General features: G+C 31.0%; 2 long non-coding RNA genes across 49 annotated transcripts in view; one reads left to right on the top strand and one right to left on the bottom strand.

The window, feature by feature from the left end:
* Positions 1–16256, top strand: part of LOC127707468 (uncharacterized) — a 73359-nt gene that overhangs the window by 41357 nt on the left and 15746 nt on the right. For all 5 annotated transcript variants that reach the window (XR_007984931.1, XR_007984932.1, XR_007984934.1 and 2 more), the window contains 2 exons: positions 881–998; positions 2313–2352. This is a non-coding gene — a long non-coding RNA (uncharacterized LOC127707468). The remainder of the gene's footprint in view (positions 1–880; positions 999–2312; positions 2353–16256) is intronic.
* On the bottom strand, positions 5039–8579 carry LOC127707467 (uncharacterized). 44 transcript variants are annotated; one of them, XR_007984897.1, is made up of 4 exons: positions 7318–8579; positions 7180–7248; positions 7111–7145; positions 5039–7074 (listed from the first exon to the last, which is right to left on the bottom strand). It is a non-coding gene; the product is annotated as an uncharacterized LOC127707467 (long non-coding RNA). The 44 variants fall into 44 exon arrangements; XR_007984896.1 differs by having other exon boundaries at positions 7111–7179; positions 7215–7248; XR_007984925.1 differs by lacking the exon at positions 7111–7145 and having other exon boundaries at positions 5039–6967; positions 7004–7074; positions 7215–7248.

Here is a 16256-nt window from a genome sequence, read left to right as displayed (position 1 = left end):
TATGCACTACCGATTTCACTGACAAGTAGATGAAATTGCTTGAGATATTTTATCCAAAAACAATAAATTTATGAAGTATTGCAATTAACTATTAATGCAAAGATGTGACATGTTGAATAATATTGAAAATGGTATTATGAAAAATCATTTTTATTTTATCCACTGCTTTACCATTGCAGAGAAGTAATAGTGGGGTTCTATTTATTTTTCTACTGAGTTCTTTTGTCCAACAGTTTTTTGTTGATGATATATATAAGTTCAAGAGTCATGGCTCATAACTTTTTTTTCTATAGTGATAAAATATTTTGCCTTTTTCCAATGCACGCAGCAAGGTACCTTTTCCCTCAATGTAACAGTCTTTTTTTTTTTAAACACAAGTTAAACTATTTTATTGCATCTTTGCTGTTGACAATTCACTGAATCTACAGCTTCAATTAAGTATGTCTGTATGTTAGTTATTAAATATTAAGGGAAGATATTCAACAAGGAATAAAGAGTTAGGTACTTTCATACATTTATACATTTTCACTTAGTCAATTATGATAAATGTCTTTACTTGTTAATATGCTGCAGTCAGTAGAACACAGACGCAACGAGAGCCTATAGAACACTTGCACTTAGTATGAGATCACTCTGACATATGACAGCCTCTGTAGAGCTTGTTGGGGCCCTAACAAGTCCTAAAAAGGCCAACAGACGTCAGAACAATTTTGGATTAACATGCACTCTCCTCTTAGGAAAAAAGTGAGTGGCTGGTAGACAAGATGAGTAGGTTTCTATCTCTTAAGGTATACCAACCTTATGTTAGCAAAATTTGAACAAAATTTCATATAGCTTTAAATTCTCAATTTTCTTATAATTTTTTTTTATATATTTTCAGAATATATAAAGAAGAGCGAAAAGAGATAAGAGAAAGAAGAATCACCGAGTTGTTGAAGAGAAAAGAGATAAGAGAAAGAAGAATCACTGAGTTGTTGAAGAGAAAAGATGAACAGATTGTAGGTTCATTAAGTTTCTGTTCAGCTTCTGTCATGCAATTCACTATTTATGATCATGAAAAATTAATACTAATTTCTAAAAAGAGCTAACCACTTGTAAATCTCCATATGGGAAATCTTTGATGCGCAGAATTGTATGATGTAATAACGTACTATTAAACACAATGTCTTCATTTATTTTGCAAGCTGCACTTTTAATACACAAATAAATTGATCAGTTGTATGGATTTTCAATAATACATGAAAGCATACTTTTCTGTTTGATATCAAATTTTTAAGAGAAGCTGAAGCTTTTAGACCATATAATTTTATTGCATTCATCTGAAAAATAAGAAGGAATGAGGGATATACATCAATGATACAGCAATCTGCCAACACACTTACAGTTAGATAAATACAGATAAATGGATGACCAAACAGTCTTAAAAGATGAACAAGCTCCTATGCATTGAATGGCAAAATGACAGAAGATTAAGTTAAAATCATTGAAAGAAAATCAAACCAGAAAAATCCGTTTAATCTAAATGAAAAACCGCATAAAAGAAAGCCATCGTACAGTACTTGTAATTGCTGATTGTGCTCTATAGTATCAGCCAAAGTACTTCAAAATAGATTTCATGTAGCAATGGCGTAAATTTAGATATAATGTAGTGCAAAAATTTTTGAATGCTAAAAAGATGAAAATTGAAAATTTGTGTTAATAGGAAAATGAGTACCAGCATTAAACAAAATTACAAGATTTCAAAATTTAACTGCAATACTATAGATAAAACCTTTATCAAAAAGCTTATAGTCAATGGAAAGATCTTAAATTCGTTTGATCTGTTGTTGGAATTTCCATATATAACTTTGTGGGAAATACCCTTTTTAATTTAAATATTTAATTTCTTTAAGTGGAATCAAACTTCAAAAGCAAGTGTCTATATTCATAGTAGATTTTTTAATAAAATAAAATGTTTGACCAGTATGTTATATAGGAATCCTTGACAGTTGTAGATATTAAACCAAACTGTCAATTGTAACGGGATTAGTATAAAATAAAAAAATAAAACACTCTTCATGCTCATAATTATTTTTGCTAGAAGTATTCCTCTATCGTGTACAGAACCTTGTCAAAGCTTCTGTACACTATATCTGATGTACTCTATATTACTGTAGTTTGTGTGTTTACAGTATATAAATAAATAAAACAGATCCTATATAGCATCACAAATAGAATTGCGACTTATTTTTTGTGTCTTTCGACAGTATACCAATGATGTTTCCTTGTTAGTTGTAATGACATGTTGTTCTAATCCATCATGTTTTTTGTAGGTCAGGCATGTAGCAGACAATTTACAGATATATAATAAATGTAGGTATTTAGATCACATTCCAATATTACCATGTTATACTCCCATGTTTAATGTTTTTAAAAACCATTAATATCATAAAATTGTCATAAAATGGAATTTTGAAGATATATTTACAAGGAAAAAGTTTAAACCTTATAATGTTGTAAAGGGGGATTGGTATGCAATTAAAATTTAGATTGACCTTAAATTGGAAATGTGTAACTGAGCAACAGGGAAAACAAATTAAAAATTGTGTTTGTTTTGGGGATATTGAATTTGGTGCTTGTGCATGGCCCTTAGAATAGAAAAACATAATTCCATTTATGTACTATTTGATGCTACTCTGAAAGCATGGGGCACTAAAAGTAATAGTAAATACTGGTTGGGTTGGAGTCAGTATAATGTGTCCATGTAGGTTGATAGACCATTCTGAGGCCTGTTATCTTGTGAACAAGATATTTAAAAATCTATATGAGTGTTTTGGTTTAGTACAAAGCATGGTTCATATCAGTATCATTCTAACATGTTCTCTCATCCTAAATATACATGTAATAATGGCAGCTAGATTTTAACCAGCCATCCATCTCACAATTTGTATACTATACAATAATAGCCTTTGTATGAGGTTGATACGAGGTTATATCGACCTAAGAGAAGCATATTGACTGAGGATGAAGTACTAGGTCGATATGCTTCTCTAGGTTGATATAACATCGTATTGACCTCAACCAAAGGCTACAATTGTTATATTATTAATCAACAACTGTAGCATGAACACATACTAAAATTGGGGATTTCTAAAATGTATTTTAAGAAACATGCTGTATGCCCTGTGCAATATGCTGATTTTGACCTATGAAAAGCTAAACACAACAGTATTGGCATGCAAACTGAGTAAATACAAATGTACATCTGATCAAGTTTTAACGAATCACAAATCCTTAAAAATATTTGATTAATAATTACATTGTATTCATTTGTCAGTAAAGCTATGTATGCAAAAGTTTATACAATATTGGTCAGAAATGACTGGCAATGGGATATATTGTTCAAAAATTGTTTTAATTAAGTTTACCAATAGTCTACACCAACATTGACCAAAGCCTTATAATAACCTAACCGGAAAGTATAATTACAGATTTTAAAATTGTGTTTACAAATTTGATGCACATTTTAATAGATAGCATAGAGCAAGTGAATTAAGTCAAAGAAACCTGCTTACATATATAACTATAAATGAAATTGACTAATTGATTGATTGGTGTATGCTTAAAGTCCATTGACAAATATTTCATGAATACATATAATGATTTTTATCTGGGACATATTTGATTTTCAGTGAGTTTACTTTTATTTACTTACTGGTTATAAAAAATGTTTAATTTGATCAAGACACATCTGGAAATTTGTTACTGTTTAAGGTAGTACAGTATTCCTCTACCACTTTGGATTGTAAAATCGGAACACAATCAGTCTAGATTTTATATTAAATATGGAAATTTAGAGGCAGAAATGCAATTCCATTATAATTTTTTTTTCATTTAAATGTAGAAAATTCTGTGATTTATCACATTATTACTGTTGTTTTAATGATACTGAAAATTCTATTTATTTAACTTAGCAATATAAGGGGAGATAACTCTAGATAATTTATTTTTTTTAAGAAAAGCTCTGTAAATTTGCCTAGTTTGTTTTGTAGCAAGAATACAAGTCCTTTGACCCGCCTTTTATATTTAGTTTCTTAAAGCATATTCGGATATTTTAGTTTAAATTCTATCGTTTATGTTTCCATCTATTAACAGAAAAGTGTTTTTTCCATGTAAACCTGAAGCTTGAAAAATAGCTTCATAACCCACACTTTTTAATATATTTTTGAATAAAAGCATGATGTAAATTACTCTTTGGCAAAGACTGAGAAAATTCTATCATTTTTGATTTAGACCTTACCTAAACCTATTTTGGTAGTGTTCATCATAAGTTTAGAGAAAGGCTCAAAGAAAAGAAAACTGAACAATAACAAAAGTCAGTACAACTTGTTAGAAATAGAGGCACAAAAAGATTATTAGATTGAGTGTTACGGTTTAAGATATTAAGGAAAATGTAAATTAAAATGGTCTTCCAATTGATATTTTATAGTGTGTCTTTCTATGTTGTGATGTTGTACTATTGTTTCAGAAAAAGGGAGAAGGTTTGGTACCATTAAAACGTTTAATCCCGCTGCAAATGTTTGCACCTGTCCTAAGTCAGGAATCTGATGTACAGTAGTTGTCGTCTGTTTATGTAGTTCATACGTGTTTCTCGTTTCTCGTTTTTATATAGATTAGACTGTTGGTTTTCCCGTTTGAATGGTTTTACACTAGTAATTTTGGGGCCCTTTATAGCTTGCTGTTCGGTGTGAGCCAATGCTCCGTGTTGAAGGCCGTACCTTGACCTATAATGGTTTACTTTATAAATTGTTACTTGGATGGAGAGTTGTCTCATTGGCACTCATACCACATCTTCCTATATCTATGAACTGTAAGATGATAAGAATTATCCACCATGTGTTCATCATTTTATGAATTGAGTTACTCCCCTTTCACCATGTTTATTTGAAAATAATTTTTGAAATGAATAAAAGATTCTCTGTTTTCGTTTTGTATTTCAACATTTGCCTTGAAGGTAGAATCACAAAAAAAAAAAGAAGAAAAAAATGTTTGATAATAATTAATAAAAAAGTGACATTGCTATGTTTGAATAAAGATGGAATTATAAATGAACTATATGGAATAAAGAACAAAGTGATTAAGTCAAGTGTCCTGTGATGGTTAAGGATATATATTCTCAGTTTCATAGTTCATGTTGTTTTTATCTGGTTAGCTTTCATTATACTATGCTTTGTTTCCCCTATGCTTAGACTCACATACACCCAAAATGATAAATAAAAAGTTCTATTGCTTAGCAAAATTTGAGGAGAGGGGGAGGTAGTCCAACTTTTTATAAAATTAAAATCTGGTGGTAGAAATTGTCCAAATTTATAAATGCATCTGGCATAATTTTCATTTAAGACTGTTTGATAGAAAATATGTTGATACATGGCAAAATATATGAAATTCTAGAAATGTTCAATGTATATTATACATTGATATTTTTACTACAGATATATGGTGTAAGGGAGATAATCCAACTTTTATTGCAGTGTATCACAAAAAAAAAATTCATTGAATTTTTTTCATTCTTCTAAGTTCAAATACTGAGCATTTGTAAGCCAGTGAAAAAATCATTTGCCATGTGCAAGTTTGTCTGTGCTCCTAGAAGTGTAATGACACAATACAGTATAATATTATATAAAAAAGAAGAAGCCTGTTTTGTGAATCAACTTCTGCACTTTTCAACCTGGAATGTTTGTGTATAAATTTAGAATGTGCACTTATTTTAGATGCACATTTGCATAATTACAAAGATTTTCTGGTGGTGAAACATTTAATTGATAGCAGCATTCTCATAGCAACATTCTCAAAGGAAAATACCAGTTTTGCATAATCAATTCCTCCTACAATTTCCAACCTGGAGCCTTCTTACTGTTTGAAACATTTTGTTTACTAAACTCATCTCACAGTTTTAAATCCAATGCCTTAAAATTTCCTTGACATATTTGTCTCAGGTGGTCAAACTAGGTCAATTTTTGGGGAAATTTTCATAGAGGATACTTGTTTTGTGAAACACTTATAGTTGCTTATGTTAAGTTTTCAAACTTTCTAAAATGTTTATTTATACATTAAAAATTCTCACCTCTCTATGTGTGCACTTTTGGATAAATCTTGCATATTTTCCAGATGATGAAACATCTTGTAAATTCTTGTCTTTTAGCAAAGATCTCCTTGGATATTTCCTAAATTTTTGTATTTGTAGAAATCAGTCAATATCATCTTTCCTTACTAGCATTTAAATACATATAGATGCTACTATTTTTAAAAATATGGCCTTTTAAATTTCAAATCATGAATATTGCAACTAGGCCATTTGAGTCTGTGACCACATTGCTGTAAGAAATTTTAAGTGTCAATCAACTGTCTAATATATAAAAATGATAACAGGAGTTATGAAAAATATCTTTACAATACAACTGACCTACCAACACCTAACTCTTCTCTGAAAAAACAAACTACCAACACCCAACTCTCCTCTGAAAAAACAAACTACAAACACCCAACTCTCCTCTGAAAAAACAAACTACAAACACCTAACTCTCCTCTGAAAAAACAAACTACCAACACCTAACTCTCCTCTGAAAAAACAAACTACAAACACCTAACTCTCCTCTGAAAAAACAAACTACAAACACCTAACTCTCCTCTGAAAAAAACAAACTACCAACACCTAACTCTCCTCTGAAAAAACAAACTACAAACACCTAACTCTCCTCTGAAAAAAACAAACTACCAACACCTAACTCTCCTCTGAAAAAACAAACTACAAACACCTAACTCTCCTCTGAAAAAAACAAACTACCAACACCTAACTCTCCTCTGAAAAAACAAACTACAAACACCTAACTCTCCTCTGAAAAAAACAAACTACCAACACCTAACTCTCCTCTGAAAAAACAAACTACAAACACCTAACTCTCCTCTGAAAAAAACAAACTACCAACACCTAACTCTCCTCTCTGAAAAAACAAACTACCAACACCTAACTCTTCTCTGAAAAAACAAACACTACCAACACCTAACTCTCCTCTGAAAAAAACAAACTACCAACACCTAACTCTCCTCTCTGAAAAAACAAACTACCAACACCTAACTCTCCTCTGAAAAAAACAAACTACCAACACCTTACTCTCCTCTGAAAAAACAAACTACCAACACCTAACTCTCCTCTGAAAAAAACAAACTACCAACACCTTACTCTCCTCTGAAAAAACAAACTACCAACACCTTACTATACTCTGAAAAAACAAACTACAAACACCTAACTCTCCTCTGAAAAAACAAAACTACATACACCTTACTCTCCTCTGAAAAAACAAACTACCAACACCTAACTCTCCTCTGAAAAAACAAACTACCAACACCTAACTCTCCTCTGAAAAAACAAACTACCAACACCTAACTCTCCTCTGAAAAAAACAAACTACCAACACCTAACTCTCCTCTGAAAAAAAAACCCAAACAACACATGCTCCAACAACCTGACTTTGTATGACACAAAATATGGTGTGGTTAAACCAGATTTACCAGCACACAAGTACAGTATTAGACATGCATTCACAGCTGACCAGCACACAAGTACAGTATTAGACATGCATTCACAGCTGACCAGCACACAAGTACAGTATTAGACATGCATTCACAGCTGACCAGCACACAAGTACAGTACTAGACATGCATTCACAGCTGACCAGCACACAAGTACAGTACTAGACATGCATTTACAGCTGACCAGCACACAAGTACAGTACTAGACATGCATTCACAGCTGACCAGCACACAAGTACAGTACTAGACATGCATTCACAGCTGACCAGCACACAAGTACAGTACTAGACATGCATTCACAGCTGACCAGTACACAAGTACAGTACTAAACATGCATTCACAGCTGACCAGCACAATAGTACAGTACTAGACATGCATTCACAGCTGATTGGCTTGATAATCTTTGCTTTGTCTTTTCCAAGTTCTTCCACAAATGGTGTTGATGATTCCCCAAGATTGTTGGGGTTTTGTTGTGATAAAAGTCAGATTTATTTTCATGCTGCACTCAATGGTATTTGTAGATACACCTTCCTAGGCTTCATCAATAATTGTTTTACAAATTCTTTTGTGGGACCAAGTAGGAAAAAATAAGAAGTAAGATTTCACCAGTTTTCATCAGTTATTTTTACAATTCATTGATTAAACCCATATTTGAAGACATGTAGCAGTAATTGATGAATATCAAGCAGTGTCAAATATGACAGGAATGACCACTTTGACCTTAATGTAAGGTGTTGACTCTTGTTTTTTTATTGTAAACATCCCAGTGTCTGTCAAGATGAAGAACAGCAATAAAAGCTGATTGCTGATACATTAATTATCTTGTTTCCATGGACATTTTTTTTTGACTTTTTTGCTAACCTATATTTCATATTTTCCAATGTTACTTTGAGAAATTGAAAGTCATCAGTTATTTTATTTGATGATTCTTAATAGTACGGGAATTTCTTAATGGGCACCATAAAGTTACAGAATGCATCTTTATATTTTCCTTGTTTTGGCATTGCGCCAACTTCTATAAGGATATATTTACCTCACATGTGTTTATATTAAGATTTTATCTAGTGTTGTCAACCAGTCACAGAGAAAAGACATTACTAGTATTTAAAATAAATATCATAATGCTTGATTTAGACAGTCCTTTTTGAATTTCCATTGAAAAATATAAACTCCATAGTCCATATATATAATCCTCAATGTAATAAGTTTAAAACCAATTACGGTAAATTTTACATTAAACTTGCTCCAGGGAAACAACTCAAAATAGGAACTGATGTATTTTTCATCAAGAAACTGACATTCCCCATCATTTAGGTGGAATGTCTCCTTTCAAAGTACTATTGTTTTACCTTTCAACCTGGCAATTGTTACTTCAAATAAAGCTGAAACAGAGGGGTCCTAAAGTCTGTAACTTAATATGATAATGATATCAAACAAATACATTTTTTTTACAGAAAGGTATTATGAATTATCAGTTGTTTGTGCCAGTATAAGGTATATATGTTAGACGATCAATGCAAACAAGCAAATCAAACTACTTATGTGCATTGAGGTAGGGGAGGTAATGATTGCTTTCATTTTGAATTGAGTTACCTCCCCTTGTCCATGAAGGAAAAAAAAAAATTTCAAATGAATAATTTTTGATAAAATTTTTTTTTATCACAACTATTATATTCGTAAATTAAATATCAGAGTATATATTATTAATGAGATGCTTGACATAGACATAGGTAGGATTTAAAGAATGTTCACCTCACGGCCCTGTGATATGTGTACTAACAAATACAGGTAGAGAGTACATGTAGCTAACCCGCCAGTGATTATTGGTATGTTATTGTACTTCTGTAATCTTTACCCAAGAGACTCATACTGTGTTCAGTAGCTGATATTTTACCCGAATTACTGATTATATGTTTTTCTTATTGATTGACATGTTTTGTAGATCCAAAATTTACTCCTTTTAATCCTTATCATAATAATGACATGTCATAATTCATAATTGATGTTGTTTGGTCAAACACTGTGACATTGATAAACAACAGGTCATACATGATATCATCAGGTCAATTAGGTTTTGACATCACAAAGCCATGATACATATAGATTTTACTGCAGCATCTGAAAGTATAGAACATTTCTTTTCTTTAGACCATCTATTTTCAGCTGTTATGCTTTCCAAGTGTTTTACAAGCTTTGGAATTTTTGGGGACATTGCACAGTTTATAACATTGCTGTATGAAAAATATATAAGAAGTACAGCAAATGCAAAGAATATACTCATACAAAATCAACTGAAATATTATGCCCTAGAAAAATGGTTGTATGGTTAACCAAAAGATTTGGAGTAATACCTGCGATCACAATGACGTCACACTTTGACAGAATGATAACGGCACTTTGAATAGAGATAAATGGTCAATATATTTATCAGGGACCCTACAGAAGTGAAGTGTTACTAGACCACTTATGTCATTTCCTGAATGGGTATTAACACCATTTGTGGTCCAGTTTGATTATTTAATTCCTGTGGAGTTGCGAATTTGCTGAAGAATTATTTGATAAAAATGGATAGGTTTTCATCATGTTCGTGTTTATTTTGTAGATTCCTTTCAAAGGTCAGAAATTTAAAGAGATCTTTTTTATAGATAACTGTTAAAAATTTTTCCAAATAATCTCAACAAATTTGAATACATGTATATATGCTACTAGATAGTGTCCCATGCAGATATTTTAAGGACACTTTTGATAGATATTTCTGAACATAAAGTACTGCAACATCATCTATTGAGATGGGTTAAGTAGTGGTTGATAAAACATGAACGTCATAGGGCCCGTGTTTAGGTATTATAATGATGCGACTTTGAGGCTTGAATTGATAGACTTTACATATAACTTATCTGTGGCAAAAAACCTGCAATAAGTCAAATGTTTATAGATCGCGATACAACAGTATAAAACTAAGGCAAACAAAACTATTACATAATTATGTGTTAAATAGAACACATGACTCGTTGTTTATATTTTATGGATTGTTAACTATAAATTGTACCCAGTAACATCCAGAACTTTAAATTATCAGTTAAAATTAAATAAATCATGATAGAAATGAGAAAATTCAAATTTCCAGATCTTGCAAAGATTTCTAAGTTATTAAATAGAAATAGAAAATTTCTTGTATTTTAGGATTTAATCCAAAATTTAAGGTATTTCAAATCTAACTTGTTTAAGACTAAAGAATCAAGTTTCTGTTTTTCAGTGGCATAGTTTGTAACTGTTTAAAAGTGGAGTTGTCTCTCTTGCATCATGATTCTTGGGTGTCGTAGTTGTGACATAGTTTAAAGTTGTTAAAAAGATAAATGAAATTGAATAATGAAAATTGAGATAAGGGAGAGGAAACTTAGCAGAAATTATCAAAACTAAAGATATTATTCCATTTTCCCATCATAAAAGCATTAAATTCTGAATATCATATTAAAAATCTTGTATCATTTTGTAGTTTTCATCAGCTTTAAATATGTACCTGATAAAATCTAAACTTTAGCATGTGGATTTTGACGGACATGCTTTCATCGAGAATGGCATGTTCACATGTAAATGCATCAAGTGAACCCATGTCTGCAGTTTTCACTTCATTGATATGTCTGTAAGCAGGACATTAAAGTGTTGTCATGCTGATGCTGTGGGAATGTTGAAGAAATCTAATCTGTGATTAAATTTTAATGAAATATAGGTAGAGATAGCTTACCAAATGTTTCTATCATTTGAGAACTGTCACGCTTGTTTACAAAATGTGATGGAATAATTGACTTTATTCACTTTTTTAACATTGAGATTGACATGAAATTTCTATAGAACTAGAATGTCTTTAGCAATGCTGTCAAGCCTTGTCTCTGCAATCTTTACACAGCAGGTATATAAAGCACCATTTTTTAATGGTCATTTGTAATAACATCTCTTATTTTATAATGGCAAATATCATTAAGCTCAAAATAATTTCTAATTACTTAGTAATGCTGTCAGTTGCAATTACTAGAATTAAAAAAACTCTTGCAATCTGCTACATCAAAAAATGAAACTTTTTATGTATAGTCATTTTTTGTTAAGGATACCAAGTAGCCCTTTAACCATTATGGAAAATATCCTTTAGATAGAAGACAGGTTTTTCCACAGTTCTATGTCTAGTGATTGCAGCAATTTTAAAGGACATGCAAAATGTAAAAAAATGCAAAAAGCTCTTCCAGTGCAATTTGTATTCATTTACAGAAGTAGTAATTAAAATCTGAAGGTTACCATATGACATTTTTCATTCAAGTAGATTTAAGATAATTTGATATTACCTCCCCCTTCAGCCTGTCACAAACATTCAATAATTAGCAAAACTGATATTCACAATAGCAGCTGACATCTTATAAAAATTAACTAGCTTGTCATGTTAACCTTTACAACATTTCTAGTGGTGAAGTGGTAAAAATCTGCAGCAATTAAAATTAACTTACCTTTCTTCAATAAAAATTTAATTTGCAGTCAAAAATTTGTTGAGTACTCAATTTTCATAACAGCATCAAATTAATAAGATACTTAAAAAGTTTTATTACATTAAACAAATACTTAAATGGTTCATAAGTTTGCATTAGGAAAACTTTCAATGTACACAAAAAAATTTAAAAACCACAAAACAAGAGTCATTATGTTAAATTCATTATATAATCCTTTCAAAATTTTTGAAAGCTTTCACATGGTTGTGAATTCTGTTGAAATGTATTGTAGCATATTTATCTGAAGCCAAGATTGTCTCAAGAAAATGGATTAAAAAGTCTGATATCACGTTAGAAATAAACAGAAATTGAGTGAATATGTCTAATCCCCACACAGGATGAAAAACTCCCCCTTCTCAACTGCTGTAATTTTAATTGAAAGCTTATTTTTTTCAGACAAAAGTTAACCAGCAGTGAATATCCAATTGGATAACTTTTATTTAGATACACAATTAATTATAATCCAAACTATTGCAAGCTTTATAGTTAAAATATGATTAATAAGTCCACATGTTTTCCACGTATTCTCTATTTTGTGGTTTATTAGGTCTATTTGATTTTCACATTAAATTGAGATAAAGGTCATAACTCACACAAACAGGTCTGCTATAAATGTTTACAATCTGTCTCTGCTCTTTCTTTGCTCTCATTTTGGGTGCCATGATTGGCAAACACAGTATTTGTTGTTATTGTTGTAATAATCAATGCAGTAAACTTTCTAGATGTAATGGCTAATTTAGTAAATATTTTAGATGTAATGGCCAGTTCAGTAAACATCCTAGATGTAATGGTCAGTTCAGAAAACATCCTAGATCTAATGGTCAGTTCAGTAAACAAATTTAGATGTTGTGATCAATGCAGTTATCATATCAAACGTAATGACCAATGCAGTAAACATTCTTGTTGTAATGGCCAATTTAGTAAGCATTCTAGATGTAATGGCCAGTGAAGTTAACATTCTAGATGTAACGTCCAATGTAGTAAGCATTCTAGTTGTAACGTCCAATGTGTAAGCATTCTAGATGTAATGACCAATGTAACAAGCATTCTAGTTGTAACGTCCAATGTAGTAAGCATTCTAGATGTAATGGCCAGTGAAGTTAACATTCTAAATGTAATGACCAATGCAGTAAGCATTCTAGATGTAATGACCAATGAAGTAAGCATTTTAGATGTAATGACCAATGTAACAAGCATTCTAGATGTAACGGTCAATGTAACAAGCATTCTAGATGTAAAGGCCAATGTAGTAAACATTCTAGATGTAATGACCAGTGTAGTAAGCTTTCTACATGTAACAGCCAATGTAGAAAACATTCTAGATGTAATGGCCAGTGTAGTAAGCATTCTACATGTAACAGCCAATGTAGAAAACATTCTAGATGTAATGGCCAGTGTAGTAAGAATTCTACATGTAACAGCCAATGTAGAAAACATTCTAGATGTAATGGCCAGTGTAGTAAGCATTCTACATGTAACAGCCAATGTAGAAAACATTCTAGAAGTAATGGCCAGTGTAGTAAGCATTCTACATGTAAAAGCCAATGTAGAAAACATTCTAGATGTAATGGCCAGTGTAGTAAGAATTCTACATGTAACAGCCAATGTAGAAAACATTCTAGATGTAATGGCCAGTGTAGTAAGCATTCTACATGTAATGGCCAATGTAGTAAGCATTCTAGATGTAAGGGCCAGTGTAGTAAGCATTCTATATATAATGGCCAATGTAGAAAACATTTTAGATGTAATGGCCAGAGTAGTAAGCATTCTACATGTAACCAGTGGCAGATACAGAAATTTTTATAAGAGGGGGCCTGCTGACTGCCTAAGAGGGGGCCCGCTCCAGTCACGCCTCAGTGATTCCCTATATAATCAACCAAATTTTTCCCACAAAAGGATACTTGATGTAATTATGTGCAATTTAAAGTTGGATTCTCACAGAGAGAGTGTTTCTTGCAAACTACAGACCTGATATATCACAATTCCTATTGCTACCTACAGATAGGCTTTTTCCATGAAATGAGTTTATGTCACCTCTTTAAACTTCAGCAATTTATCATATGATAGAAAAAAGCACACCACAACTGTCTCTGTTATAAGATAATAAATTGAACATAATTACACCAAAAAATCAAAATAAACACAATTTTTCATGTCAACTATTAAATATTTGCATAACAATTATAAAGTACATCTAAAAAAATCATGACAGTGCTGTCTGAGGACTAGCGATGACTAATGTAAAAGTTATGAAATTTTTGTATAATGTTGTTTTTTTTTAGTTAACAAATTTAACACAATGTATTAATATGCCAACTTTCCATAAAATTAGATTTAAACAAAGCAACCTGATTTTTTTCTGTTCATTAGTTTTTGGACACAGAAACATGAAGATTTCAGCAGGTCATACAAATGATTGAAGTTTCTTGAACTAATTGATTCTTCCTGAAGCCAGAAATGTATTACAACTTGTGTTAAATATAAGGCTTCCAAAAAGAAATAAAAGAATTATTGATATCTCTATCCTTATCAAGATCTTGTAGGTGGGCATGTTGCAGACCAATGTCTTTATTGTAATATGGAATTTTTTTGTTCTAACATTGATTTTTTTGTTTTTATATTATTTTGTTTGATTGTCCCATTATCAGAGAGGAAAACATGATTTTGAGAACCTTTTTCCTGTCTGCTAACTATAATAAAATCTGACAAACTGGCGACTACCATTAATTTGCTTCCTATTTTATCAGTTTCTGTTTCTGTTAATAAATGATAAACAACAGCCTGAATTTTTATTAACCTGCATCAAGTTGGTTTAGGTAAATCCAAACTAACAATGCTTTGACAAAATACTTAAATATTGATGTTGTCTGCAATGATATTATCCATAAAATTTATTATTCAATTAAATTAAAGTAAAAATTAATATAAATTTTGATAGGTTTATAATTTGCAATTACATAAGCTGTATCATATGAACTGTAATATTTCATATGTATTGTCTGTGCTTGGTAGGAAGAAATGAAATTCGATAGCGATGGCATTTTTTGTCTCTTTACCAGAGGTCTTATTTATGACACATAAAATGAGAATAGACATAAAAATGCATATTATAAATCTATTTAGCGGAAAGTATCTTTTATCCTATAGTACCTGAACAATAGATTCACCTACCACCTAAACAACACACCTAACTGACTAAAGGGTACAAAGTTAACTGCCATGCACTTAATATCACACATACAAAATATTAATTTCAACTATAATTTTAACATTTTCATATTTCACTTTTTTGTTAAGACATTTTAATACCGGATAAATCAAGGACTGAAAGGAATTTGAAGAGATTTATTTATTGTACCTGTACATTTTTCGGTATTCTCACTTCAGCAAGATTTATTATTTTTAATTGCAAATCAGAACTTGTAGAAATTTGTATTGATTAATGGACTTTATAAACTTTTATAGTTTAAATGGTGATTTTATTATGATGAAAGCTTTTGTTTCTTTACCACAAGATGGTGTATGATTTTGGAGGGTGTAACATTCAACAGTTTTGATTGACAGGAAAGAGCTACATATTTGTATTTTGAAATTGATTTTTCTAATTGATAAATTGCAGGTGTTTAGCTGGTAAATGAATCTAAATCACCCAATGGCAGTTATACATGCTTTGTGCACTTACTCCAACTTTTTTAAATAAAAAATTTAAATTAAATCTGTCTTCTGCATGAGTTATTTTAGATATAAAATATAAAAATTTTGAAAAAACCTATCTTCTGGTATGAGAATTTTTGAAAGGAATTTTATTATTTGTCTGAAAATAGTTCTGTGTTTTTGAATTTTTCTTGAATTTTTGGTTTTTTTTTCCAATTTGATTAAATCCTGTCTTGATTATAAGTTACTGCTTGAGAGGTTTTGGTCTGTGCCGTGGGATTGCTGTTTAGTTGACATAAACCCAATTTACCCTGTATTCAAACTTATCTGTACAGTGCTCATTGTTGAAGGCTGAAGAGTGAATCAGTGAAAATTGAAAGAAAATTTTGCACTATCACTGAGGCTTTTGACATCAATACAAAACTGACCGATTTTTAGTTTCAAATTTCTTATTCCATGTCAAATATTAATTTGATATCCCAACATCAGGTTCAATTT

The sequence above is a fragment of the Mytilus californianus genome, unplaced genomic scaffold, assembly GCF_021869535.1.
Source record: "Mytilus californianus isolate M0D057914Y unplaced genomic scaffold, xbMytCali1.0.p SCAF_7, whole genome shotgun sequence".
NCBI lineage: Eukaryota > Metazoa > Mollusca > Bivalvia > Mytilida > Mytilidae > Mytilus > Mytilus californianus.
The sequence above is the reverse complement of the archived record's forward strand: the minus strand, read 5'-3'. Positions and strand labels throughout refer to the sequence as shown.